Source organism: Cervus elaphus, chromosome 30 (genome assembly GCF_910594005.1).
Source record: "Cervus elaphus chromosome 30, mCerEla1.1, whole genome shotgun sequence".
Taxonomy (NCBI): domain Eukaryota; kingdom Metazoa; phylum Chordata; class Mammalia; order Artiodactyla; family Cervidae; genus Cervus; species Cervus elaphus.
Window position 1 is genome coordinate 528725 of NC_057844.1, and position 25657 is coordinate 554381.

Below are 25657 nucleotides of genomic sequence, written 5' to 3' on the forward strand. Positions count from 1 at the left end.
CCGGCCTTATTTCGAGTCAGGGCATCGCAGTGTCCATTCCACTTGAGGCCGCAAAATCAGGGTCCCTCTCACATACCTAGAACTGAGAGAAGCCTCCTCTTGAGGTGCTTGTGGTAAGGTGGTATTCCTCTGGAGTCGAAGCCAGGGACTAACCTCTCATCTCGAGTTGATTTTTGGTCCACGGAGCTCTTTCGTGTTGCTACAGTGACCTCAGGATCCCTCTAGACTTGAAACAGTGTTCTTGGGGTTTCTCTGGAGTGCCGTCAAGGAAATCAATGCTCCTTTCATGTGTGATGTGCAACACGGAATTGCTCTGCACGCAGTGCAGGGGAATCGGGCCTCATCTCGCGGCGAGGGGGAAGTCTCAGATTTTTTCTCGAGTTGCGGCGGGAACCTGGGGTATATTCTCGAGTTACGACGGGGATGGCCCTTCCAGCCACGTGTTTGTTCAGCGACGGCAGGACTCCTGCCTCGTTTCGAGGGATAACTCGGGATTCTCCTCGAGGCTTGGCAGGGCAATTGGGACGCCTCTCCAGCTGAGGCGGGAGACCAAGGGTCCATTTCCACGTGCCACAGGAATCCTGGGAATCCTATCAAGTTTCACGAGGAGTCAGGCATCGTCTCCTTTGGAGGCACTGATCTCCGCGTACCTCTGGAGTTTTCAAAGGATGTGAGGCTTCCGGTCGCCATGAGGTGGGGAACTAGGTCTTTCTCTGTGGTCTCCACAGGGGATTCAGACATCCTTTCATCTTGGGAGATGCAAGACGAGCCTGCATTCAAGTCACTGCAGGGATATCCAGCCTTATTTCGAGTCAGGGCATCACGGTGTCCATTCCACTTGAGGCCGCAAACTCAGGGTCCCTCTCACATACCTAGAGCTGAGAGAAGCCTCCTCTTGAGGTGCTTGTGGTAAGGTGGTATTCCTCTGGAGTCGAAGCCAGGGACTAACCTCTCATCTCGAGTTGATTTTTGGTCCACGGAGCTCTTTTGCGTTGCTACAGTGACCTCAGGATCCCTCTAGCCTTGAAACAGTGTTCTTGGGGTTTCTCTGGAGTGCCATCAAGGAAATCAAGGCTCCTTTCATGTGTGATGTGCAACACGGAATTGCTCTGCACTCAGTGCAGGGCAATCAGGCCTCATCTCGCGGCGAGGGGGAAGTCTCATGGTTTTTCTCGAGTTGCGGCGGGAACCTGGGGTATATTCTCGAGTTACGACAGGGATGGCCCTTCCAGCCACGTGTTTGTTCAGCGACGTCAGGACTCCTGCCTAGTTGCGAGGGAGAACTCGGGATTCTCCTCGAGGCTTGGCAGGGCAATTAGGACGCCTCTCCAGCTGAGGCGGGAGACCAAGGGTCCCTTTCCACGTGCCACAGGAATCCTGGGACTCGTATCAAGTTTCTCGAGGAGTCAGGCATCGTCTCCTTTGGAGGCACTGATCTCCGCCTACCTCTGGAGTTTTCAAAGGATGTGAGGCCTCCGGTCGCGATGAGGTGGGGAACTAGGTCTTTCTCTGTGGTCTCCACAGGGGATTCAGACATCCTTTCATCTTGGGAGATGCAAGACGAGCCTGCATTCAAGTCACTGCAGGGATATCCGGCCTTATTTCGAGTCAGGGCATCGCGGTGTCCATTCCACTTGAGGCCGCAAACTCAGGGTCCCTCTCACATACCTAGAACTGAGAGAAGCCTCCTCTTGAGGTGCTTGTGGTAAGGTGGTATTTCTCTGGAGTCGAAGCCAGGGACTAACCTCTCATCTCGAGTTGATTTTTGGTCCACGGAGCTCTTTCGTGTTGCTACAGTGACCTCAGGATCCCTCTAGACTTGAAACAGTGTTCTTGGGGTTTCTCTGGAGTGCCGTCAAGGAAATCAAGGCTCCTTTCATGTGTGATGTGCAACACGGAATTGCTCTGCACGCAGTGCAGGGGAATCGGGCCTCATCTCGCGGCGAGGGGGAAGTCTCAGATTTTTTCTCGAGTTGCGGCGGGAACCTGGGGTATATTCTCGAGTTACGACGGGGATGGCCCTTCCACACACGTGTTTGTTCAGCGACGGCAGGACTCCTGCCTCGTTTCGAGGGATAACTCGGGATTCTCCTCGAGGCTTGGCAGGGTAATTGGGACGCCTCTCCAGCTGAGGCGGGAGACCAAGGGTCCCTTTCCACGTGCACAGGAATCCTGGGACTCCTATCAAGTTTCACGAGGAGTCAGGCATCGTCTCCTTTGGAGGCACTGATCTCCGCGTACCTCTGGAGTTTTCAAAGGATGTGAGGCCTCCGGTCGCCATAAGGTGGGGAACTAGGTCTTTCTCTGTGGTCTCCACAGGGGATTCAGACATCCTTTCATCTTGGGAGATGCAAGACGAGCCTGCATTCAAGTCTCTCCAGGGATATCTGGCCTTATTTCGAGTCAGGGCATCGCGGTGTCCATTCCACTTGAGGCCGTAAACTCAGGGTCCCTCTCACATACCTAGAGCAGAGAGAAGCCTCCTCTTGAGGTGCTTGTGGTAAGGTGGTATTCCTCTGGAGTCGAAGCCAGGGACTAACCTCTCATCTCGAGTTGATTTTTGGTCCACGGAGCTCTTTCGTGTTGCTACAGTGATCTCAGGATCCCTCTAGCCTTGAAACAGTGTTCTTGTGGTTTCTCTGGAGTGCCACCAAGGAAATCAAGGCTCCTTTCATGTGTGATGTGCAACACGGAATTGCTCTGCACGCAGTGCAGGGGAATCGGGCCTCATCTCGCGGCCAGGGGGAAGTCTCATGGTTTTTCTCGAGTTGCGGCGGGAACCTGGGGTATATTCTCGAGTTAGGACGGGGATGGCCCTTCCACCCACGTGTTTGTTCAGCGACGTCAGGACTCCTGCCTAGTTACGAGGGACAACTTGGGATTCCCCTCGAGGCTTGGCAGGGCAATTGGGACGCCTCTCCAGCTGAGGCGGGAGACCAAGTGTCCTTTTCCACGTGCAAAGGAATTCTGGGACTCCTATCAAGTTTCACGAGGAGTCAGGCATCGTCTCCTTTGGAGGCACTGATCTCCGCGTACCTCTGGAATTTTCAAACGATGTGAGGCCTCCGGTCGCGATGAGGTGGGGAACTAGATCTTTCTCTGAGGTCTCCACAGGGGATTCAGACATCCTTTCGTCTTGGGAGATGCAAGACGAGCCTGCATTCAAGTCACTGCAGGGATATCCGGCCTTATTTCGAGTCAGGGCATCGCGGTGTCCATTCCACTTGAGGCCGCAAACTCTGGGTCCCTCTCACATACCTAGAGCTGAGAGAAGCCTCCTCTTGAGGTGCTTGTGGTAAGGTGGTATTCCTCTGGAGTCGAAGCCAGGGACTAACCTCTCATCTCGAGTTGATTTTTGATCCACGGAGCTCTTTCGTGTTGCTACAGTGACCTCAGGATCCCTCTAGCCTTGAAACAGTGTTCTTGGGGTTTCTCTGGAGTGCCGTCCAGGAAATCAATGCTCCTTTCATGTGTGATGTGCAACACGGAATTGCTCTGCACGCAGTGCAGGGGAATCGGGCCTCATCTCGCGGCGAGGGGGAAGTCTCAGATTTTTTCTCGAGTTGCGGCAGGAACCTGGGGTATTTTCTCGAGTTAAGACGGGGATGGCCCTTCCACCCACTTGTTTGTTCAGCGACGGCAGGACTCCTGCCTCGTTTCGAGGGATAACTCGGGATTCTCCTCGAGGCTTGGCAGGGCAATTAGGACGCCTCTCCAGCTGAGGCGGGAGACCAAGGGTCCCTTTCCACGTGCCACAGGAATCCTGGGACTCCTATCAAGTTTCACGAGGAGTCAGGCATCGTCTCCTTTGGAGGCACTGATCTCCGCCTACCTCTGGAGTTTTCAAAGGATGTGAGGCCTCCGGTCGTCATGAGGTGGGGAACTAGGTCTTTCTCTGTGGTCTCCACAGGGGATTCAGACATCCTTTCATCTTGGGAGATGCAAGACGAGCCTGCATTCAAGTCACTGCAGGGATATCCGGCCTTATTTCGAGTCAGGGCATCGCAGTGTCCATTCCACTTGAGGCCGCAAAATCAGGGTCCCTCTCACATACCTAGAACTGAGAGAAGCCTCCTCTTGAGGTGCTTGTGGTAAGGTGGTATTCCTCTGGAGTCGAAGCCAGGGACTAACCTCTCATCTCGAGTTGATTTTTGGTCCACGGAGCTCTTTCGTGTTGCTACAGTGACCTCAGGATCCCTCTAGACTTGAAACAGTGTTCTTGGGGTTTCTCTGGAGTGCCGTCAAGGAAATCAATGCTCCTTTCATGTGTGATGTGCAACACGGAATTGCTCTGCACGCAGTGCAGGGGAATCGGGCCTCATCTCGCGGCGAGGGGGAAGTCTCAGATTTTTTCTCGAGTTGCGGCGGGAACCTGGGGTATATTCTCGAGTTACGACGGGGATGGCCCTTCCAGCCACGTGTTTGTTCAGCGACGGCAGGACTCCTGCCTCGTTTCGAGGGATAACTCGGGATTCTCCTCGAGGCTTGGCAGGGCAATAGGGACGCCTCTCCAGCTGAGGCGGGAGACCAAGGGTCCATTTCCACGTGCCACAGGAATCCTGGGAATCCTATCAAGTTTCACGAGGAGTCAGGCATCGTCTCCTTTGGAGGCACTGATCTCCGCGTACCTCTGGAGTTTTCAAAGGATGTGAGGCTTCCGGTCGCCATAAGGTGGGGAACTAGGTCTTTCTCTGTGGTCTCCACAGGGGATTCAGACATCCTTTCATCTTGGGAGATGCAAGACGAGCCTGCATTCAAGTCACTGCAGGGATATCCAGCCTTATTTCGAGTCAGGGCATCACGGTGTCCATTCCACTTGAGGCCGCAAACTCAGGGTCCCTCTCACATACCTAGAGCTGAGAGAAGCCTCCTCTTGAGGTGCTTGTGGTAAGGTGGTATTCCTCTGGAGTCGAAGCCAGGGACTAACCTCTCATCTCGAGTTGATTTTTGGTCCACGGAGCTCTTTTGCGTTGCTACAGTGACCTCAGGATCCCTCTAGCCTTGAAACAGTGTTCTTGGGGTTTCTCTGGAGTGCCATCAAGGAAATCAAGGCTCCTTTCATGTGTGATGTGCAACACGGAATTGCTCTGCACTCAGTGCAGGGCAATCAGGCCTCATCTCGCGGCGAGGGGGAAGTCTCATGGTTTTTCTCGAGTTGCGGCGGGAACCTGGGGTATATTCTCGAGTTACGACAGGGATGGCCCTTCCAGCCACGTGTTTGTTCAGCGACGTCAGGACTCCTGCCTAGTTGCGAGGGAGAACTCGGGATTCTCCTCGAGGCTTGGCAGGGCAATTAGGACGCCTCTCCAGCTGAGGCGGGAGACCAAGGGTCCCTTTCCACGTGCCACAGGAATCCTGGGACTCGTATCAAGTTTCTCGAGGAGTCAGGCATCGTCTCCTTTGGAGGCACTGATCTCCGCCTACCTCTGGAGTTTTCAAAGGATGTGAGGCCTCCGGTCGCGATGAGGTGGGGAACTAGGTCTTTCTCTGTGGTCTCCACAGGGGATTCAGACATCCTTTCATCTTGGGAGATGCAAGACGAGCCTGCATTCAAGTCACTGCAGGGATATCCGGCCTTATTTCAAGTCAGGGCATCGCGGTGTCCATTCCACTTGAGGCCGCAAAATCAGGGTCCCTCTCACATACCTAGAGCTGAGAGAAGCCTCCTCTTGAGGTGCTTGTGGTAAGGTGGTATTCCTCTGGAGTCGAAGCCAGGGACTAACCTCTCATCTCGAGTTGATTTTTGGTCCACGGAGCTCTTTCGTGTTGCTACAGTGACCTCAGGATCCCTCTAGCCTTCAAACAGTGTTCTTGGGGTTTCTCTGGAATGCCGTCAAGGAAACCAATGCTCCTTTCATGTGTGATGTGCAACACGGAATTCCTCTGCACGCAGTGCAGGGGAATCGGGCCTCATCTCGCGGCGAGGGGGAAGTCTCATGGTTTTTCTCGAGTTGCGGCGGGAACCTGGGGTATATTCTCGAGTTACGACGGGGATGGCCCTTCCAGCCACGTGTTTGTTCAGCGACGTCAGGACTCCTGCCTAGTTGCGAGGGACAACTCGGGATTCTCCTCGAGGCTTGGCAGGGCAATTGGGACGCCTCTCCAGCTGAGGCGGGAGACGAAGGGTCCCTTTCCACGTGCCACAGGAATCCTGGGACTCCTATCAAGTTTCATGAGGAGTCAGGCATCGTCTCCTTTGGAGGCACTGATCTCCGCGTACCTCTGGAGTTTTCAAAGGATGTGAGGCCTCCGGTCGCGATAAGGTGGGGAACTAGGTCTTTCTCTGTGGTCTCCACAGGGGATTCAGACATCCTTTCATCTTGGGAGATGCAAGACGAGCCTGCATTCAAGTCACTGCAGGGATATCTGGCCTGATTTCGAGTCAGGGCATCACGGTGTCCATTCCACTTGAGGCCGTAAACTCAGGGTCCCTCTCACATACCTAGAGCTGAGAGAAGCCTCCTCTTGAGGTGCTTGTGGTAAGGTGGTATTCCTCTGGAGTCGAAGCCAGGGACTAACCTCTCATCTCGAGTTGATTTTTGGTCCACGGAGCTCTTTCGTGTTGCTACAGTGATCTCAGGATCCCTCTAGCCTTGAAACAGTGTTCTTGTGGTTTCTCTGGAGTGCCACCAAGGAAATCAAGGCTCCTTTCATGTGTGATGTGCAACACGGAATTGCTCTGCACGCAGTGCAGGGGAATCGGGCCTCATATCGCGGCCAGGGGGAAGTCTCATGGTTTTTCTCGAGTTGCGGCGGGAACCTGGGGTATATTCTCGAGTTAGGACGGGGATGGCCCTTCCACCCACGTGTTTGTTCAGCGACGTCAGGACTCCTGCCTAGTTGCGAGGGACAACTTGGGATTCCACTCGAGGCTTGGCAGGGCAATTGGGACGCCTCTCCAGCTGAGGCGGGAGACCAAGTGTCCTTTTCCACGTGCACAGGAATTCTGGGACTCCTATCAAGTTTCACGAGGAGTCAGGAATCGTCTCCTTTGGAGGCACTGATCTCCGCGTACCTCTGGAGTTTTCAAACGATGTGAGGCCTCCGGTCGCGATGAGGTGGGGAACTAGATCTTTCTCTGAGGTCTCCACAGGGGATTCAGACATCCTTTCGTCTTGGGAGATGCAAGACGAGCCTGCATTCAAGTCACTGCAGGGATATCCGGCCTTATTTCGAGTCAGGGCATCGCGGTGTCCATTCCACTTGAGGCCGCAAACTCAGGGTCCCTCTCACATACCTAGAGCTGAGAGAAGCCTCCTCTTGAGGTGCTTGTGGTAAGGTGGTATTCCTCTGGAGTCGAAGCCAGGGACTAACCTCTCATCTCGAGTTGATTTTTGGTCCACGGAGCTCTTTTGTGTTGCTACAGTGACCTCAGGATCCCTCTAGCCTTGAAACAGTGTTCTTGTGTTTTCTCTGGAGTGCCATCAAGGAAATCAAGGCTCCTCTCATGTGTGATGTGCAACACGGAATTGCTCTGCACTCAGTGCAGGGCAATCAGGCCTCATCTCGCGGCGAGGGGGAAGTCTCATGGTTTTTCTCGAGTTGCGGCGGGAATCTGGGGTATATTCTCGAGTTACGACAGGGATGGCCCTTCCAGCCACGTGTTTGTTCAGCGACGTCAGGACTCCTGCCTAGTTGCGAGGGACAACTCGGGATTCTCCTCGAGGCTTGGCAGGGCAATTGGGACGCCTCTCCAGCTGAGGCGGGAGACCAAGGGTCCCTTTCCACGTGCCACAGGAATCCTGGGACTCGTATCAAGTTTCACGAGGAGTCAGGCATCGTCTCCTTTGGAGGCACTGATCTCCGCCTACCTCTGGAGTTTTCAAAGGATGTGAGGCCTCCGGTCGCGATGAGGTGGGGAACTAGGTCTTTCTCTGTGGTCTCCACAGGGGATTCAGACATCCTTTCATCTTGGGAGATGCAAGACGAGCCTGCATTCAAGTCACTGCAGGGATATCCGGCCTTATTTCAAGTCAGGGCATCGCGGTGTCCATTCCACTTGAGGCCGCAAAATCAGGGTCCCTCTCACATACCTAGAGCTGAGAGAAGCCTCCTCTTGAGGTGCTTGTGGTAAGGTGGTATTCCTCTGGAGTCGAAGCCAGGGACTAACCTCTCATCTCGAGTTGATTTTTGGTCCACGGAGCTCTTTCGTGTTGCTACAGTGACCTCAGGATCCCTCTAGCCTTCAAACAGTGTTCTTGGGGTTTCTCTGGAGTGCCGTCAAGGAAATCAATGCTCCTTTCATGTGTGATGTGCAACACGGAATTCCTCTGCACGCAGTGCAGGGGAATCGGGCCTCATCTCGCGGCGAGGGGGAAGTCTCAGATTTTTTCTCGAGTTGCGGCGGGAACCTGGGGTATATTCTCGAGTTACGACGGGGATGGCCCTTCCAGCCACGTGTTTGTTCAGCGACGTCAGGACTCCTGCCTAGTTGCGAGGGACAACTCGGGATTCTCCTCGAGGCTTGGCAGGGCAATTGGGACGCCTCTCCAGCTGAGGCGGGAGACCAAGGGTCCCTTTCCACCTGCCACAGGAATCCTGGGACTCCTATCAAGTTTCATGAGGAGTCAGGCATCGTCTCCTTTGGAGGCACTGATCTCCGCGTACCTCTGGAGTTTTCAAAGGATGTGAGGCCTCCGGTCGCGATAAGGTGGGGAACTAGGTCTTTCTCTGAGGTCTCCACAGGGGATTCAGACATCCTTTCATCTTGGGAGATGCAAGACGAGCCTGCATTCAAGTCACTGCAGGGATATCTGGCCTGATTTCGAGTCAGGGCATCGCGGTGTCCATTCCACTTGAGGCCGTAAATTCAGGGTCCCTCTCACATACCTAGAGCAGAGAGAAGCCTCCTGTTGAGGTGCTTGTGGTAAGGTGGTATTCCTCTGGAGTCGAAGCCAGGGACTAACCTCTCATCTCGAGTTGATTTTTGGTCCACGGAGCTCTTTCGTGTTGCTACAGTGATCTCAGGATCCCTCTAGCCTTGAAACAGTGTTCTTGTGGTTTCTCTGGAGTGCCACCAAGGAAATCAAGGCTCCTTTCATGTGTGATGTGCAAGACGGAATTGCTCTGCACGCAGTGCAGGGGAATCGGGCCTCATATCGCGGCCAGGGGGAAGTCTCATGGTTTTTCTCGAGTTGCGGCGGGAACCTGGGGTATATTCTCGAGTTAGGACGGGGATGGCCCTTCCACCCACGTGTTTGTTCAGCGACGTCAGGACTCCTGCCTAGTTGCGAGGGACAACTTGAGAATCCCCTCGAGGCTTGGCAGGGCAATTGGGACGCCTCTCCAGCTGAGGCGGGAGACCAAGTGTCCTTTTCCACGTGCACAGGAATTCTGGGACTCCTATCAAGTTTCACGAGGAGTCAGGCATCGTCTCCTTTGGAGGCACTGATCTCCGCGTACCTCTGGAGTTTTCAAACGATGTGAGGCCTCTGGTCGCGATGAGGTGGGGAACTAGATCTTTCTCTGAGGTCTCCACAGGGGATTCAGACATCCTTTCGTCTTGGGAGATGCAAGACGAGCCTGCATTCAAGTCACTGCAGGGATATCCGGCCTTATTTCGAGTCAGGGCATCGCGGTGTCCATTCCACTTGAGGCCGCAAACTCAGGGTCCCTCTCACATACCTAGAGCTGAGAGAAGCCTCCTCTTGAGGTGCTTGTGGTAAGGTGGTATTCCTCTGGAGTCGAAGCCAGGGACTAACCTCTCATCTCGAGTTGATTTTTGGTCCACGGAGCTCTTTCGTGTTGCTACAGTGACCTCAGGATCCCTCTAGCCTTGAAACAGTGTTCTTGGGGTTTCTCTGGAGTGCCATCAAGGAAATCAAGGCTCCTTTCATGTGTGATGTGCAACACGGAATTGCTCTGCACTCAGTGCAGGGCAATCAGGCCTCATCTCGCGGCGAGGGGGAAGTCTCATGGTTTTTCTCGAGTTGCGGCGGGAACCTGGGGTATATTTTCGAGTTACGACAGGGATGGCCCTTCCAGCCATGTGTTTGTTCAGCGACGTCAGGACTCCTGCCTAGTTGCGAGGGACAACTCGGGATTCTCCTCGAGGCTTGGCAGGGCAATTGGGAAGCCTCTCCAGCTGAGGCGGGAGACCAAGGGTCCCTTTCCACGTGCCACAGGAATCCTGGACTCGTATCAATTTCACGAGAGTCAGGCATCGTCTCCTTTGGAGGCACTGATCTCCGCCTACCTCTGGAGTTTTCAAAGGATGTGAGGCCTCCGGTCGCGATGAGGTGGGGAACTAGGTCTTTCTCTGTGGTCTCCACAGGGGATTCAGACATCCTTTCATCTTGGGAGATGCAAGACGAGCCTGCATTCAAGTCACTGCAGGGATATCCGGCCTTATTTCGAGTCAGGGCATCGCGGTGTCCATTCCACTTGAGGCCGCAAAATCAGGGTCCCTCTCACATACCTAGAGCTGAGAGAAGCCTCCTCTTGAGGTGCTTGTGGTAAGGTGGTATTCCTCTGGAGTCGAAGCCAGGGACTAACCTCTCATCTCGAGTTGATTTTTGGTCCACGGAGCTCTTTCGTGTTGCTACAGTGACCTCAGGATCCCTCTAGCCTTGAAACAGTGTTCTTGGGGTTTCTCTGGAGTGCCGACAAGGAAATCAAGGCTCCTTTCATGTGTGATGTGCAACACGGAATTCCTCTGCACGCAGTGCAGGGGAATCGGGCCTCATCTCGCGGCGAGGGGGAAGTCTCAGATTTTTTCTCGAGTTGCGGCGGGAACCTGGGGTAAATTCTCGAGTTACGACGGGGATGGCCCTTCCACCCACGTGTTTGTTCAGCGACGGCAGGACTCCTGCCTCGTTTCGAGGGATAACTCGGGATTCTCCTCGAGGCTTGGCAGGGTAATTGGGACGCCTCTCCAGCTGAGGCGGGAGACCAAGCGTCCATTTCCACGTGCCACAGGAATTCTGGGACTCCTATCAAGTTTCACGAGGAGTCAGGCATCGTCTCCTTTGAAGGCACTGATCTCCGCGTACCTCTGGAGTTTTCAAAGGATGTGAGGCTTCCGGTCGCCATGAGGTGGGGAACTAGGTCTTTCTCTGTGGTCTCCACAGGGGATTCAGACATCCTTTCATCTTGGGAGATGCAAGACGAGCCTGCATTCAAGTCACTGCAGGGATATCCAGCCTTATTTCGAGTCAGGGCATCGCGGTGTCCATTCCACTTGAGGCCGCAAACTCAGGGTCCCTCTCACATACCTAGAGCTGAGAGAAGCCTCCTCTTGAGGTGCTTGTGGTAAGGTGGTATTCCTCTGGAGTCGAAGCCAGGGACTAACCTCTCATCTCGAGTTGATTTTTGGTCCACGGAGCTCTTTTGCGTTGCTACAGTGACCTCAGGATCCCTCTAGCCTTGAAACAGTGTTCTTGGGGTTTCTCTGGAGTGCCATCAAGGAAATCAAGGCTCCTTTCATGTGTGATGTGCAACACGGAATTGCTCTGCACTCAGTGCAGGGCAATCAGGCCTCATCTCGCGGCGAGGGGGAAGTCTCACGGTTTTTCTCGAGTTGCGGCGGGAACCTGGGGTATATTCTCGAGTTACGACAGGGATGGCCCTTCCAGCCACGTGTTTGTTCAGCGACGTCAGGACTCCTGCCTAGTTGCGAGGGACAACTCGGGATTCTCCTCGAGGCTTGGCAGGGCAATTGGGACGCCTCTCCAGCTGAGGCGGGAGACCAAGGGTCCCTTTCCACGTGCCACAGGAATCCTGGGACTCGTATCAAGTTTCACGAGGAGTCAGGCATCGTCTCCTTTGGAGGCACTCATCTCCGCCTACCTCTGGAGTTTTCAAAGGATGTGAGGCCTCCGGTCGCGATGGGGTGGGGAACTAGGTCTTTCTCTGTGGTCTCCACAGGGGATTCAGACATCCTTTCATCTTGGGAGATGCAAGACGAGCCTGCATTCAAGTCACTGCAGGGATATCCGGCCTTATTTCGAGTCAGGGCATCGCGGTGTCCATTCCACTTGAGGCCGCAAAATCAGGGTCCCTCTCACATACCTAGAGCTGAGAGAAGCCTCCTCTTGAGGTGCTTGTGGTAAGGTGGTATTCCTCTGGAGTCGAAGCCAGGGACTAACCTCTCATCTCGAGTTGATTTTTGGTCCACGGAGCTCTTTCGTGTTGCTACAGTGACCTCAGGATCCCTCTAGCCTTGAAACAGTGTTCTTGGGGTTTCTCTGGAGTGCCATTAAGGAAATCAAGGCTCCTTTCATGTGTGATGTGCAAGACGGAATTGCTCTGCACGCAGTGCAGGGGAATCGGGCCTCATCTCGCGGCGAGGGGGAAGTCTCATGGTTTTTCTCGAGTTGCGGCGGGAACCTGGGGTATATTCTCGAGTTACGACAGGGATGGCCCTTCCAGCCACGTGTTTGTTCAGCGACGTCAGGACTCCTGCCTAGTTGCGAGGGACAACTCGGGATTCTCCTCGAGGCTTGGCAGGGCAATTGGGACGCCTCTCCAGCTGAGGCGGGAGACCAAGGGTCCCATTCCACGTGCCACAGGAATCCTGGGACTCCTATCAAGTTTCACGAGGAGTCAGGCATCGTCTCCTTTGGAGGCACTGATCTCCGCGTACCTATGGAGTTTTCAAAGGATGTGAGGCCTCCGGTCGCCATGAGGTGGGGAACTACGTCTTTCTCTGTGGTCTCCACAGGGGATTCAGACAACCTTTCATTTTGGAAGATGCAAGACGAGCCTGCATTCAAGTCACTGCAGGGATATCCGGCCTTATTTCGAGTCAGGGCATCGCGGTGTCCATTCCACTTGTGGCCGCAAACTCAGGGTCCCTCTCACATACCTAGAGCTGAGAGAAGCCTCCTCTTGAGGTGCTTGTGGTAAGGTGGTATTCCTCTGGAGTCGAAGCCAGGGACTAACCTCTCATCTCGAGTTGATTATTGGTAACTTACCTCTTTCGTGTTGCTACAGTAACCTCAGGATCCCTCTAGCCTTGAAACAGTGTTCTTGGGGTTTCTCTGGAGTGCCATCAAGGAAATCAAGGCTCCTTTCATGTGTGATGTGCAACACGGAATTGCTCTGCATGCAGTGCAGGAGAATCGAGCCTCATCTCGAGGCGAGGGGGAAGTCTCATGGTTTTTCTCGAGTTGCGGCGGGACCCTGGGGTATATTCTCGAGTTATGACGGAGATGGCCCTTCCAGCCATGTGTTTGTTCAGCGACGGCAGGACTCCTCTCTAGTTGCGTGGGACAACTCGGGATTCTCCTCGAGGCTTGGCAGGGCAATTGGGACGCCTCTCCAGCTGAGGCGGGAGACCAAGGGTCCCTTTCCACGTGCACAGGAATCCTGGGACTCCTATCAAGTTTCACGAGGAGTCAGGCATCGTCTCCTTTGGAGGCACTGATCTCCTTGTACCTCTGAAGTATTCAAAGGTTGTGAGGCCTCATGTCGCGATGACGTGGGGAACTAGGTCTTTCTCTGTGGTCTCCACAGGGGATTCAGTCATCCTTTCGTCTTGAGAGATGCAAGACGAGCCTGCATTCAAGTCACTGCAGGGATATCCGGCCTTATTTCGAGTCAGGGCATCGCGGAGTCCATTCTACTTGAGGCCGCAAACTCAGGGTCCCCCTCACATACCTAGAGCTGAGAGAAGCCTCCTCTTGAGGTGCTTGTGGTAAGGTGGTATTCCTCTGGAGTCGAAGCCAGGGACTAACCTCTCATCTCGAGTTGATTTTTGGTAACTTACCTCTTTCGTGTTGCTACAGTAACCTCAGGATCCCTCTAGCCTTTAAACAGTGTTCTTGGGGTTTCTCTGGAGTGCCATCAAGGAAATCAAGGCTCCTTTGATGTTTGATGTGCAACACGGAATTGCTCTGCATCCAGTGCAGGAGAATCGAGCCTCATCTCGCGGCGAGGGGGAAGTCTCATGGTTTTTCTCGAGTTGCGGCAGGACCCTGGGGTATATTCTCGAGTTACGACGGGGATGGCCCTTCCACCCACGTGTTTGTTCAGCGACGTCAGGACTCCTGCCTAGTTCCGAGGGACAACTCGGGATTCTCCTCGAGGCTTGGCAGGGCAATTGGGACGCCTCTCCAGCTGAGGCGGGAGACCAAGGGTCCCTTTCCACGTGCCACAGGAATCCTGGGACTCGTATCAAGTTTCACGAGGAGTCAGGCATCGTCTCCTTTGGAGGCACTGATCTCCGCCTACCTCTGGAGTTTTCAAAGGATGTGAGGCCTCCGGTCGCGATGAGGTGGGGAACTAGGTCTTTCTCTGTGGTCTCCACAGGGGATTCAGACATCCTTTCATCTTGGGAGATGGAAGACGAGCCTGCATTCAAGTCACTGCAGGGATATCCGGCCTTATTTCGAGTCAGGGCATCGCGGTGTCCATTCCACTTGAGGCCGCAAACTCAGGGTCCCTCTCACATACCTAGAGCTGAGAGAAGCCTCCTCTTGAGGTGCTTGTGGTAAGGTGGTATTCCGCTGGAGTCGAAGCCAGGGACTAACCTCTCATCTCGAGTTGATTCTTGGTTCACGGAGCTCTTTCGTGTTGCTACAGTGACCTCAGAATCCCTCTAGCCTTGAAACAGTGTTCGTGGGGTTTCCCTGGAGTGCCACCAAGGAAATCAAGGCTCCTTTCATGTGTGATGTGCAACACGGAATTGCTCTGCACGCAGTGCAGGGGAATCGGGCCTCATCTCGCGGTGAGGGGAAGTCTCATGGTTTTTCTCGAGTTGCGGCGGGAACCTGGGGTATATTCTCGAGTTAGGACGGGGATGGCCCTTCCACCCACGTGTTTGTTCAGCGACGTCAGGACTCCTGCCTAGTTGCGAGGGACAACTTGGGATTCCCCTCGAGGCTTGGCAGGGCAATTGGGACGCCTCTCCAGCTGAGGCGGGAGACCAAGTGTCCCTTTCCACGTGCCACAGTAATCCTGGGACTCGTATCAAGTTTCACGAGGAGTCAGGCATCGTCTCCTTTGGAGGCACTCATCTCCGCCTACCTCTGGAGTTTTCAAAGGATGTGAGGCCTCCGGTCGCGATGAGGTGGGGAACTAGGTCTTTCTCTGTGGTCTCCACAGGGGATTCAGACATCCTTTCATCTTGGGAGATGCAAGACGAGCCTGCATTCAAGTCACTGCAGGGATATCCGGCCTTATTTCGAGTCAGGGCATCGCGGTGTCCATTCCACTTGAGGCCGCAAAATCAGGGTCCCTCTCACATACCTAGAGCTGAGAGAAGCCTCCTCTTGAGGTGCTTGTGGTAAGGTGGTATTCCTCTGGAGTCGAAGCCAGGGACTAACCTCTCATCTTGAGTTGATTTTTGGTCCACGGAGCTCTTTCGTGTTGCTACAGTGACCTCAGGATCCCTCTAGCCTTGAAACAGTGTTCTTGGGGTTTTTCTGGAGTGCCGTCAAGGAAATCAAGGCTCCTTTCATGTGTGATGTGCAACACGGAATTGCTCTGCACTCTGTGCAGGGCAATCAGGCCTCATCTCGCGGCGAGGGGGAAGTCTCATGGTTTTTCTCGAGTTGCGGCAGGAACCTGGGGTATATTCTCGAGTTACGACGGGGATGGCCCTTCCACCCACGTGTTTGTTCAGCGACGGCAGGACTCCTGCCTCGTTTCGAGGGATAACTCGGGATTCTCCTCGAGGCTTGGCAGGGCAATTGGGACGCCTCTCTAGCTGAGGCGGGAGACCAAGGGTCCATTTCCACGTGCCACAGGAATCCTGGGACTCCTATCAAGTTTCACGAGGAGTCAGGCATCGTCTCCTTTGGAGGCACTGATCTCCGCGTACCTCTGGAGTTTTCAAAGGATGTGAGGCTTCCGGTCGCCATGAGGTGGGGAACTAGGTCTTTCTCTGTGGTCTCCACAGGGGATTCAGACATCCTTTCATCTTGGGAGATGCAAGACGAGCCTGCATTCAAGTCACTGCAGGGATATCCGGCCTTCTTTCGAGTCAGGGCATCGCGGTGTCCATTCCACTTGAGGCCACAAAATCAGGGTCCCTCTCACATACCTAGAGCTGAGAGAAGCCTCCTCTTGAGGTGCTTGTGGTAAGGTGGTATTCCTCTGGAGTCGAAGCCAGGGACTAACCTCTCATCTCGAGTTGATTTTTGGTCCACGGAGCTCTTTCGTGTTGCTACAGTGACCTCAGGATCCCTCTAGCCTTGAAACAGTGTTCTTGGGGTTTTTCTGGAGTGCCGTCAAGGAAATCAAGGCTCCTTTCATGTGTGATGTGCAACACGGAATTGCTCTGCACTCAGTGCAGGGCAATCAGGCCTCATCTCGCGGCGAGAGGGAAGTCTCATGGTTTTTCTCGAGTTGCGGCAGGAACCTGGGGTATATTCTCGAGTTACGACGGGGATGGCCCTTCCACCCACGTGTTTGTTCAGCGACGGCAGGACTCCTGCCTCGTTTCGTGGGATAACTCGGGATTCCCCTCGAGGCTTGGCAGGGCAATTGGGACGCCTCTCCAGCTGAGGCGGGAGACCAAGGGTCCATTTCCACGTGCCACAGGAATCCTGGGACTCCTATCAAGTTTCACGAGGAGTCAGGCATCGTCTCCTTTGGAGGCACTGATCTCCGCGTACCTCTGGAGTTTTCAAAGGATGTGAGGCTTCCGGTCGCCATGAGGTGGGGAACTAGGTCTTTCTCTGTGGTCTCCACAGGGGATTCAGACATCCTTTCATCTTGGGAGATGCAAGACGAGCCTGCATTCAAGTCACTGCAGGGATATCCGGCCTTATTTCGAGTCAGGGCATCGCGGTGTCCATTCCACTTGAGGCCGCAAAATCAGGGTCCCTCTCACATACCTAGAGCTGAGAGAAGCCTCCTCTTGAGGTGCTTGTGGTAAGGTGGTATTCCTCTGGAGTCGAAGCCAGGGACTAACCTCTCATCTCGAGTTGATTCTTGGTTCACGGAGCTCTTTCTTGTTGCTACAGTGACCTCAGAATCCCTCTAGCCTTGAAACAGTGTTCGTGGGGTTTCTCTGGAGTGCCACCAAGGAAATCAAGGCTCCTTTCATGTGTGATGTGCAACACGGAATTGCTCTGCACGCAGTGCAGGGGAATCGGGCCTCATCTCGCGGTGAGGGGAAGTCTCATGGTTTTTCTCGAGTTGCGGCGGGAACCTGGGGTATATTCTCGAGTTAGGACGGGGATGGCCCTTCCACCCACGTGTTTGTTCAGCGACGTCAGGACTCCTGCCTAGTTGCGAGGGACAACTTGGGATTCCCCTCGAGGCTTGGCAGGGCAATTGGGACGCCTCTCCAGCTGAGGCGGGAGACCAAGTGTCCCTTTCCACGTTCACAGGAATTCTGGGACTCCTATCAAGTTTCACGAGGAGTCAGGCATCGTCTCCTTTGGAGGTACTGATCTCCGCGTAACTCTGGAGTTTTCAAAGGATGTGAGGCCTCCGGTCGCGATGAGGTGGGGAACTAGATCTTTCTCTGAGGTCTCCACAGGGGATTCAGACATCCTTTCGTCTTGGGAGATGCAAGACGAGCCTGCATTCAAGTCACTGCAGGGATATCCGGCCTTATTTCGAGTCAGGGCATCGCGGTGTCCATTCCACTTGAGGCCGCAAACTCAGGGTCCCTCTCACATACCTAGAGCTGAGAGAAGCCTCCTCTTGAGGTGCTTATGGTAAGGTGGTATTCCTCTGGAGTCGAAGCAAGGGACTAACCTCTCATCTCGAGTTGATTTTTGGTCCACGGAGCTCTTTCGTGTTGCTACAGTGACCTCAGGATCCCTCTAGCCTTGAAACAGTGTTCTTGGGTTTTCTCTGGAGTGCCATCAAGGAAATTAAGGCTCCTTTCATGTGTGATGTGCAACACGGAATTGCTCTGCACGCAGTGCAGGGGAATTGGGCCTCATCACGCGGCGAGGGGGAAGTCTCATGGTTTTTCTCGAGTTGCGGTGGGAACCTGGGGTATATTCTCGAGTTACGACGGGGATGGCCCTTCCAGCCACGTGTTTGTTCAGCGATGTCAGGACTCCTGCCTAATTGCGAGGGACAACTCGGGATTCTCCTCGAGGCTTGGCAGGGCAATTGGGACGCCTCTCCAGCTGAGGCGGGAGACCAAGGGTCCCTTTCCACGTGCCACAGTAATCCTGGGACTCGTATCAAGTTTCACGAGGAGTCAGGCATCGTCTCCTTTGGAGGCACTCATCTCCGCCTACCTCTGGAGTTTTCAAAGGATGTGAGGCCTCCGGTCGCGATGAGGTGGGGAACTAGGTCTTTCTCTGTGGTCTCCACAGGGGATTCAGACATCCTTTCATCTTGGGAGATGCAAGACGAGCCTGCATTCAAGTCACTGCAGGGATATCCGGCCTTATTTCGAGTCAGGGCATCGCGGTGTCCATTCCACTTGAGGCCGCAAAATCAGGGTCCCTCTCACATACCTAGAGCTGAGAGAAGCCTCCTCTTGAGGTGCTTGTGGTAAGGTGGTATTCCTCTGGAGTTGAAGCCAGGGACTAACCTCTCATCCCGAGTTGATTTTTGGTCCACAGAGCTCTTTCGTGTTGCTACAGTGACCTCAGGATCCCTCTAGCCTTGAAACAGTGTTCTTGGGGTTTTTCTGGAGTGCCGTCAAGGAAATCAAGGCTCCTTTCATGTGTGATGTGCAACACGGAATTGCTCTGCACTCTGTGCAGGGCAATCAGGCCTCATCTCGCGGCGAGGGGGAAGTCTCATGGTTTTTCTCCAGTTGCGGCGGGAACCTGGGGTATATTCTCGAGTTACGACGGGGATGGCCCTTCCAGCCACGTGTTTGTTCAGCAACGTCAGGACTCCTGCCTAGTTGCGAGGGACAACTCGGGATTCTCCTCGAGGCTTGGCAGGGCAATTGGGACGCCTCTCCAGCTGAGGCGGGAGACCAAGGGTCCCATTCCACGTGCCACAGGAATCCTGGGACTCCTATCAAGTTTCACGAGGAGTCAGGCATCGTCTCCTTTGGAGGCACTGATCTCCGCGTACCTCTGGAGTTTTCAAAGGATGTAAGGCTTCCGGTCGCGATGAGGTGGGGAACTAGGTCTTTCTCTGTGGTCTCCACAGGGGATTCAGACATCCTTTCGTCTTGGGAGATGCAAGACGAGCCTGCATTCAAGTCACTGCAGGGATATCCGGCCTTATTTAGAGTCAGGGCATCGCGGTGTCCATTCCACTTGAGGCCGCAAACTCAGGGTCCCTCTCACATACCTAGAGCTGAGAGAAGCCTCCTCTTGAGGTGCTTGTGGTAAGGTGGTGTTCCTCTGGAGTCGAAGCCAGGGACTAACCTCTCATCTCGAGTTGAATTTTGGTCCACGGAGCTCTTTCGTGTTGCTGCAGTGACCTCAGGATCCCTCTAGCCTTGAAACAGTTTTCTTGGGGTTTCTCTGGAGTGCCATCAAGGAAATCAAGGCTCCTTTCATGTGTGATGTGCAACACGGAATTGCTCTGCACGCAGTGCAGGGGAATCGGGCCTCATCTCGCGGCGATGGGGAAGTCTCATGGTTTTTCTCGAGTTGCGGCGGGAACCTGGGGTATATTCTCGAGTTACGACGGGGATGGCCCTTCCAGCCACGTGTTTGTTCAGCGACGGCAGGACTCCTGCCTAGTTGCGAGGGACAACTCGGGATTCTCCTCGAGGCTTGGCAGGGCAATTGGGACGCCTCTCCAGCTGAGGCGCGAGACCAACAGTCCCTTTCCACGTGCCACGGGAATCCTGGGACTCCTATCAAGTTTCACGAGGAGTCAGGCATCGTCTCCTTTGGAGGCACTGATCTCCGCGTACCTCTGGAGTTTTCAAAGGATGTGAGGCCTCCGGTCGCGATGAGGTGGGGAACTAGGTCTTTCTCTGTGGTCTCCACAGGGGATTCAGACAACCTTTCATCTTGGGAGATGCAAGTCGAGCCTGCATTCAAGTCACTGCAGGGATATCCGGCCTTATTTCGCGTCAGGGCATCGCGGTGTCCATTCCACTTGAGGCCGCAAAATCAGGGTCCCTCTCACATACCTAGAGCTGAGAGAAGCCTCCTCTTGAGGTGCTTGTGGTAAGGTGGTATTCCTCTGGAGTCGAAGCCAGGGACTAACCTCTCATCTCGAGTTGATTTTTGGTCCACGGAGCTCTTTTGTGTTGCTACAGTGACCTCAGGATCCCTCTAGCCTTGAAACAGTGTCCTTGGGGTTTCTCTGGAGTGCCATCAAGGAAATTAAGGCTCCTTTCATGTGTGATGTGCAACACGGAATTGCTCTGCACGCAGTGCAGGGGAATTGGGCCTCATCACGCGGCGAGGGGGAAGTCTCATGGTTTTTCTCGAGTTGCGGCGGGAACCTGGGGTATATTCTCGAGTTACGACGGGGATGGCCCTTCCAGCCACGTGTTTGTTCAGCGACGTTAGGACTCCTGCCTAGTTGCGAGGGACAACTCGGGATTCTCCTCGAGGCTTGGCACGGCAATTGGGACGCCTCTCCAGCTGAGGCGGGAGACCAAGGGTCCCTTTCCACGTGCCACAGTAATCCTGGGACTCGTATCAAGTTTCACGAGAAGTCAGGCATCGTCTCCTTTGGAGGCACTGATCTCCGCGTACCTCTGGAGTTTTCAAAGTATGTGAGGCCTCCGGTCGCGATGAGGTGGGGAACTAGGTCTTTCTCTGTGGTCTCCACAGGGGATTCAGACATCCTTTCATCTTGGGAGATGCAAGACGAGCCTGCATTCAAGTCACTGCAGGGATATCCGGCCTTATTTCGAGTCAGGGCATCGCGGTGTCCATTCCACTTGAGGCCGCAAACTCAGGGTCCCTCTCACATACCTAGAGCTGAGAGAAGCCTCCTCTTGAGGTGCTTGTGGTAAGGTGGTATTCCTCTGGAGTCGAAGCCAGGGACTAACCTCTCATCTCGAGTTGATTTTTGGTCCACGGAGCTCTTTCGTGTTGCTACAGTGACCTCAGGATCCCTCTAGCCTTGAAACAGTGTTCTTGGGGTTTTTCTGGAGTGCCGTCAAGGAAATCAAGGCTCCTTTCATGTGTGATGTGCAACACGAATTGCTCTGCACGCAGTGCAGGGGAATCGGGCCTCATCTCGCGGCGAGGGGTAAGTCTCAGATTTTTTCTCGAGTTGCGGCGGGAACCTGGGGTATATTTTCGAGTTACGACGGGGAGGGCCCTTCCACCCACGTGTTTGTTCAGCGACGGCAGGACTCCTGCCTCGTTTCGAGGGATAACTCGGGATTCTCCTCGAGGCTTGGCAGGGCAATTGGGACGCCTATCCAGCTGAGGCGGGAGACCAAGGGTCCATTTCCACGTGCCACAGGAATCCTGGGACTCCTATCAAGTTTCACGAGGAGTCAGGCATCGTCTCCTTTGGAGGCACTGATCTCCGCGTACCTCTGGAGTTTTCAAAGGATGTGAGGCCTCCGGTCGCGAAGAGGTGGGGAACTAGGTCTTTCTCTGTGGTCTCCACAGGGGATTCAGACAACCTTTCATCTTGGGAGATGCAAGACGAGCCTGCATTCAAGTCACTGCAGGGATATCAGGCCTTATTTCACGTCAGGGCATCGCAGTGTCCATTCCACTTGAGGCCACAAAATCAGGGTCCCTCTCACATACCTAGATCTGAGAGAAGCCTCCTCTTGAGGTGCTTGTGGTAAGGTGGTATTCCTCTGGAGTCGAAGTTAGGGACTAACCTCTCATCTCGAGTTGATTTTTGGTCCACGGAGCTCTTTCGTGTTGCTACAGTGACCTCAGGATCCCTCTAGCCTTGAAACAGTGTTCTTGGGGTTTCTCTGGAGTGCCATCAAGGAAATCAAGGCTCCTTTCAAGTGTGATGTGCAACACGGAATTGCTCTGCACGCAGGGCAGGGGAATCAGGCCTCATCTCTCGGCGAGAGGGAAGTCTCATGGTTTTTCTCGAGTTGCGGCGGGAACCTGGGGTATATTCTCGAGTTACGACGGGGATGGCCCTTCCAGCCACGTGTTTGTTCAGCGACGGCAGGACTCCTGCCTAGTTCCGAGGGACAACTCGGGATTCTCCTCGAGGCTTGGCAGGGCAATTGGGACGCCTCTCAAGCTGAGGCGGGAGACCAAGGGTCCCTTTCCATGTGCCACAGGAATCCTGGGACTCCTATCAAGTTTCTATGAGGAGTCAGGCATCGTCTCCTTTGGAGGCACTGATCTCCGCGTACCTCTGAAGTTTTCAAAGGATGTGAGGCCTCCGGTCGCGAGGAGGTGGGAAACTAGGTCTTTCTCTGTGGTCTCCACAGGGGATTCAGACATCCTTTCATCTTGGGAGATGCAAGACGAGCCTACATTCAATTCACTGCAGGGATATCCGGCCTTATTTCGCGTCAGGGCATCGCAGTGTCCATTCCACTTGAGTCTGCAAAATTAGGGTCCCTCTCAAATACATAGAGCTGAGAGAAGCCTCCTCTTGAGGTGCTTGTGGTAAGGTGGTATTCCTCTGGAGTCGAAGCCAGGGACTAACCTCTCATCTCGAGTTGATTTTTGGTTACTTACCTCTTTCGTGTTGCTACAGTAACCTCAGGATCCCTCTAGCCTTGAAACAGTGTTCTTGGGGTTTCTCTGGAGTGCCGTCCAGGAAATCAATGCTCCTTTCCTGTGTGATGTGCAACACGGAATTGCTCTGCACTCAGTGCAGGGCAATCAGGCCTCATCTCGCGGCGAGGGGGAAGTCTCATGGTTTTTCTCGAGTTGCGGCGGGAACCTGGGGTATATTCTCGAGTTACGACAGGGATGGCCCTTCCACACACGTGTTTGTTCAGCGACGGCAGGACTCCTGCCTAGTTGCGAGGGACAACTCGGGATTCTCCTCGAGGCTTGGCAGGGCACTTGGGACGCCTCTCCAGCTGAGGCGGGAGACCAAGGGTCCCTTTCCACGTGCCACAGGAATCCTGGGACTCGTATCAAGTTTCACGAGGAGTCAGGCATCGTCTCCTTTGGAGGCACTGATCTCCGCCTACCTCTGGAGTTTTCAAAGGATGTGAGGCTTCCGGTCGCGATGAGGTGGTGAACTAGGTCTTTCTCTGTGGTCTCCACAGGGGATTCAGACATCCTTTCATCTTGGGAGATGCAAGACGAGCCTGCATTCAAGTCACTGCCGGGATATCCGGCCTTATTTCGAGTCAGGGCATCGCGGTGTCCATTCCACTTGAGGCCGCAAAATCAGGGTCCCTCTCACATACCTAGAGCTGAGAGAAGCCTCCTCTTGAGGTGCTTGTGGTAAGGTGGTATTCCTCTGGAGTCGAAGCCAGGGACTAACCTCTCATCTCGAGTTGATTTTTGGTCCACGGAGCTCTTTCGTGTTGCTACAGTGACCTCAGGATCCCTCTAGCCTTGAAACAGTGTTCTTGGGGTTTCTCTGGAGTGCCGTCGAGGAAATCAAGGCTCCTGTCATGTGTGATGTGCAACACGGAATTACTCTGAACGCAGTGCAGGGGAATCGGGCCTCATCTCGCGGCGAGGGGGAAGTCTCAGATTTTTTCTCGAGTTGCGGCGGGAACCTGGGGTATATTCTCGAGTTACGACGGGGATGGCCCTTCCAGCCACGTGTTTGTTCAGCGACGGCAGGACTCCTGCCTAGTTGCGAGGGACAACTCGGGATTCTCCTCGAGGCTTGGCAGGGCAATTGGGACGCCTCTCCAGCTGAGGCGGGAGACCAAGGGTCCATTTCCACGTGCCACAGGAATCCTGGGACTTTTATCAAGTTTCACGAGGAGTCAGGCATCGTCTCCTTTGGAGGCACTGATCTCCGCGTACCTCTGGAGTTTTCAAAGGATGTGAGGCTTCCGGTTGCCATGAGGTGGGGAACTAGGTCTTTCTCTGTGGTCTCCACAGGGGATTCAGACATCCTTTCATCTTGGGAGATGCAAGACGAGCCTGCATTCAAGTCACTGCAGGGATATCCGGCCTTATTTCGAGTCAGGGCATCGCGGTGTCCATTCCACTTGAGGCCGCAAACTCAGGGTCCCTCTCACATACCTAGAGCTGGGAGAAGCCTCCCCTTGAGGTGCTTGTTGTAAGGTGGTATTCCTCTGGAGTCGAAGCCAGGGACTAACCTCTCATCTCGAGTTGATTTTTGGTCCACGGAGCTCTTTCCTGTTGCTACAGTGACCTCAGGATCCCGCTAGCCTTGAAACAGTGTTCTTGGGGTTTCTCTGGAGTGCCATCAAGGAAATCAAGGCTCCTTTCATGTGTGATGTGCAACACGGAATTGCTCTGCACTCAGTGCAGGGCAATCAGGCCTCATCTCGCGGCGAGTGGGAAGTCTCATGGTTTTTCTCGAGTTGCGGCGGGAACCTGGGGTATATTCTCGAGTTACGACAGGGATGGCCCTTCCACACACGGGTTTGTTCAGCGACGGAAAGACTCCTGCCTAGTTGCGAGGGACAACTCGGGATTCTCCTCGAGGCTTGGCAGGGCAATTGGGACGCCTCTCCAGCTGAGGCGGGAGACCAAGGGTCCCTTTCCACGTGCCACAGGAATCCTGGGACTCCTATCAAGTTTCACGAGGAGTCAGGCATCGTCTCTTTTGGAGGCACTGATCTCCCCGTACCTATGGAGTTTTCAAAGGATGTGAGGCCTCCGGTCGCGATGAGGTGGGGAACTCTGTCTTTCTCTGTGGTCTCCACAGGGGATTCAGACAACCTTTCATCTTGGGAGATGCAAGACGTGCCTGCATTCAAGTCACTGCCGGGATATCCGGCCTTATTTCTGGTCAGGGCATCGCAGTGTCCATTCCACTTGAGGCCGCAAAATCAGGGTCCCTCTCACATACCTAGAGCTGAGAGAAGGCTCCTCTTGAGGTGCTTGTGGTAAGGTGGTATTCCTCTGGAGTCGAAGTTAGGGACTAACCTCTCATCTCGAGTTGATTTTTGGTCCACGGAGCTCTTTCGTGTTGCTACAGTGACCTCAGGATCCCTCTAGCCTTGAAACAGTGTTCTTGGGGTTTCTCTGGAGTGCCATCAAGGAAATCAAGGCTCCTTTCATGTGTGATGTGCAACACGGAATTGCTCTGCACGCAGTGCAGGGGAATCGGGCCTCATCTCGCGGCGAGGGGGAAGTCTCATGGTTTTTCTCGAGTTGCGGCGGGAACCTGGGGTATATTCTCGAGTTACGACGGGGATGGCCCTTCCAGCCACGTGTTTGTTCAGCAACGTCAGGACTCCTGCCTAGTTGTGAGGGACAACTCGGGATTCTCCTCGAGGCTTGGCAGGGCAATTGGGACGCCTCTCCAGCTGAGGCGGGAGACCAAGGGTCCCATTCCACGTGCCACAGGAATCCTGGGATTCCTATAAAGTTTCACGAGGAGTCAGGCATCGTCTCCTTTGGAGGCACTGATCTCCTTGTACCTCTGAAGTATTCAAAGGATGTGAGGCCTCATGTCGCGATGAGGTGGGGAACTAGGTCTTTCTCTGTGGTCTCCACAGGGGATTCAGACATCCTTTCGTCTTGGGAGATGCAAGACGAGCCTGCATTCAAGTCACTGCAGGGATATTCGGCCTTATTTCGAGTCAGGGCATCGCGGTGTCCATTCTACTTGAGGCCGCAAACTCAGGGTCCCTCTCACATACCTAGAGCTGAGAGAAGCCTCCTCTTGAGGTGCTTGTGGTAAGGTGGTATTCCTCTGGAGTCGAAGCCAGGGACTAACCTCTCATCTCGAGTTGATTCTTGGTTCACGGAGCTCTTTCGTGTTG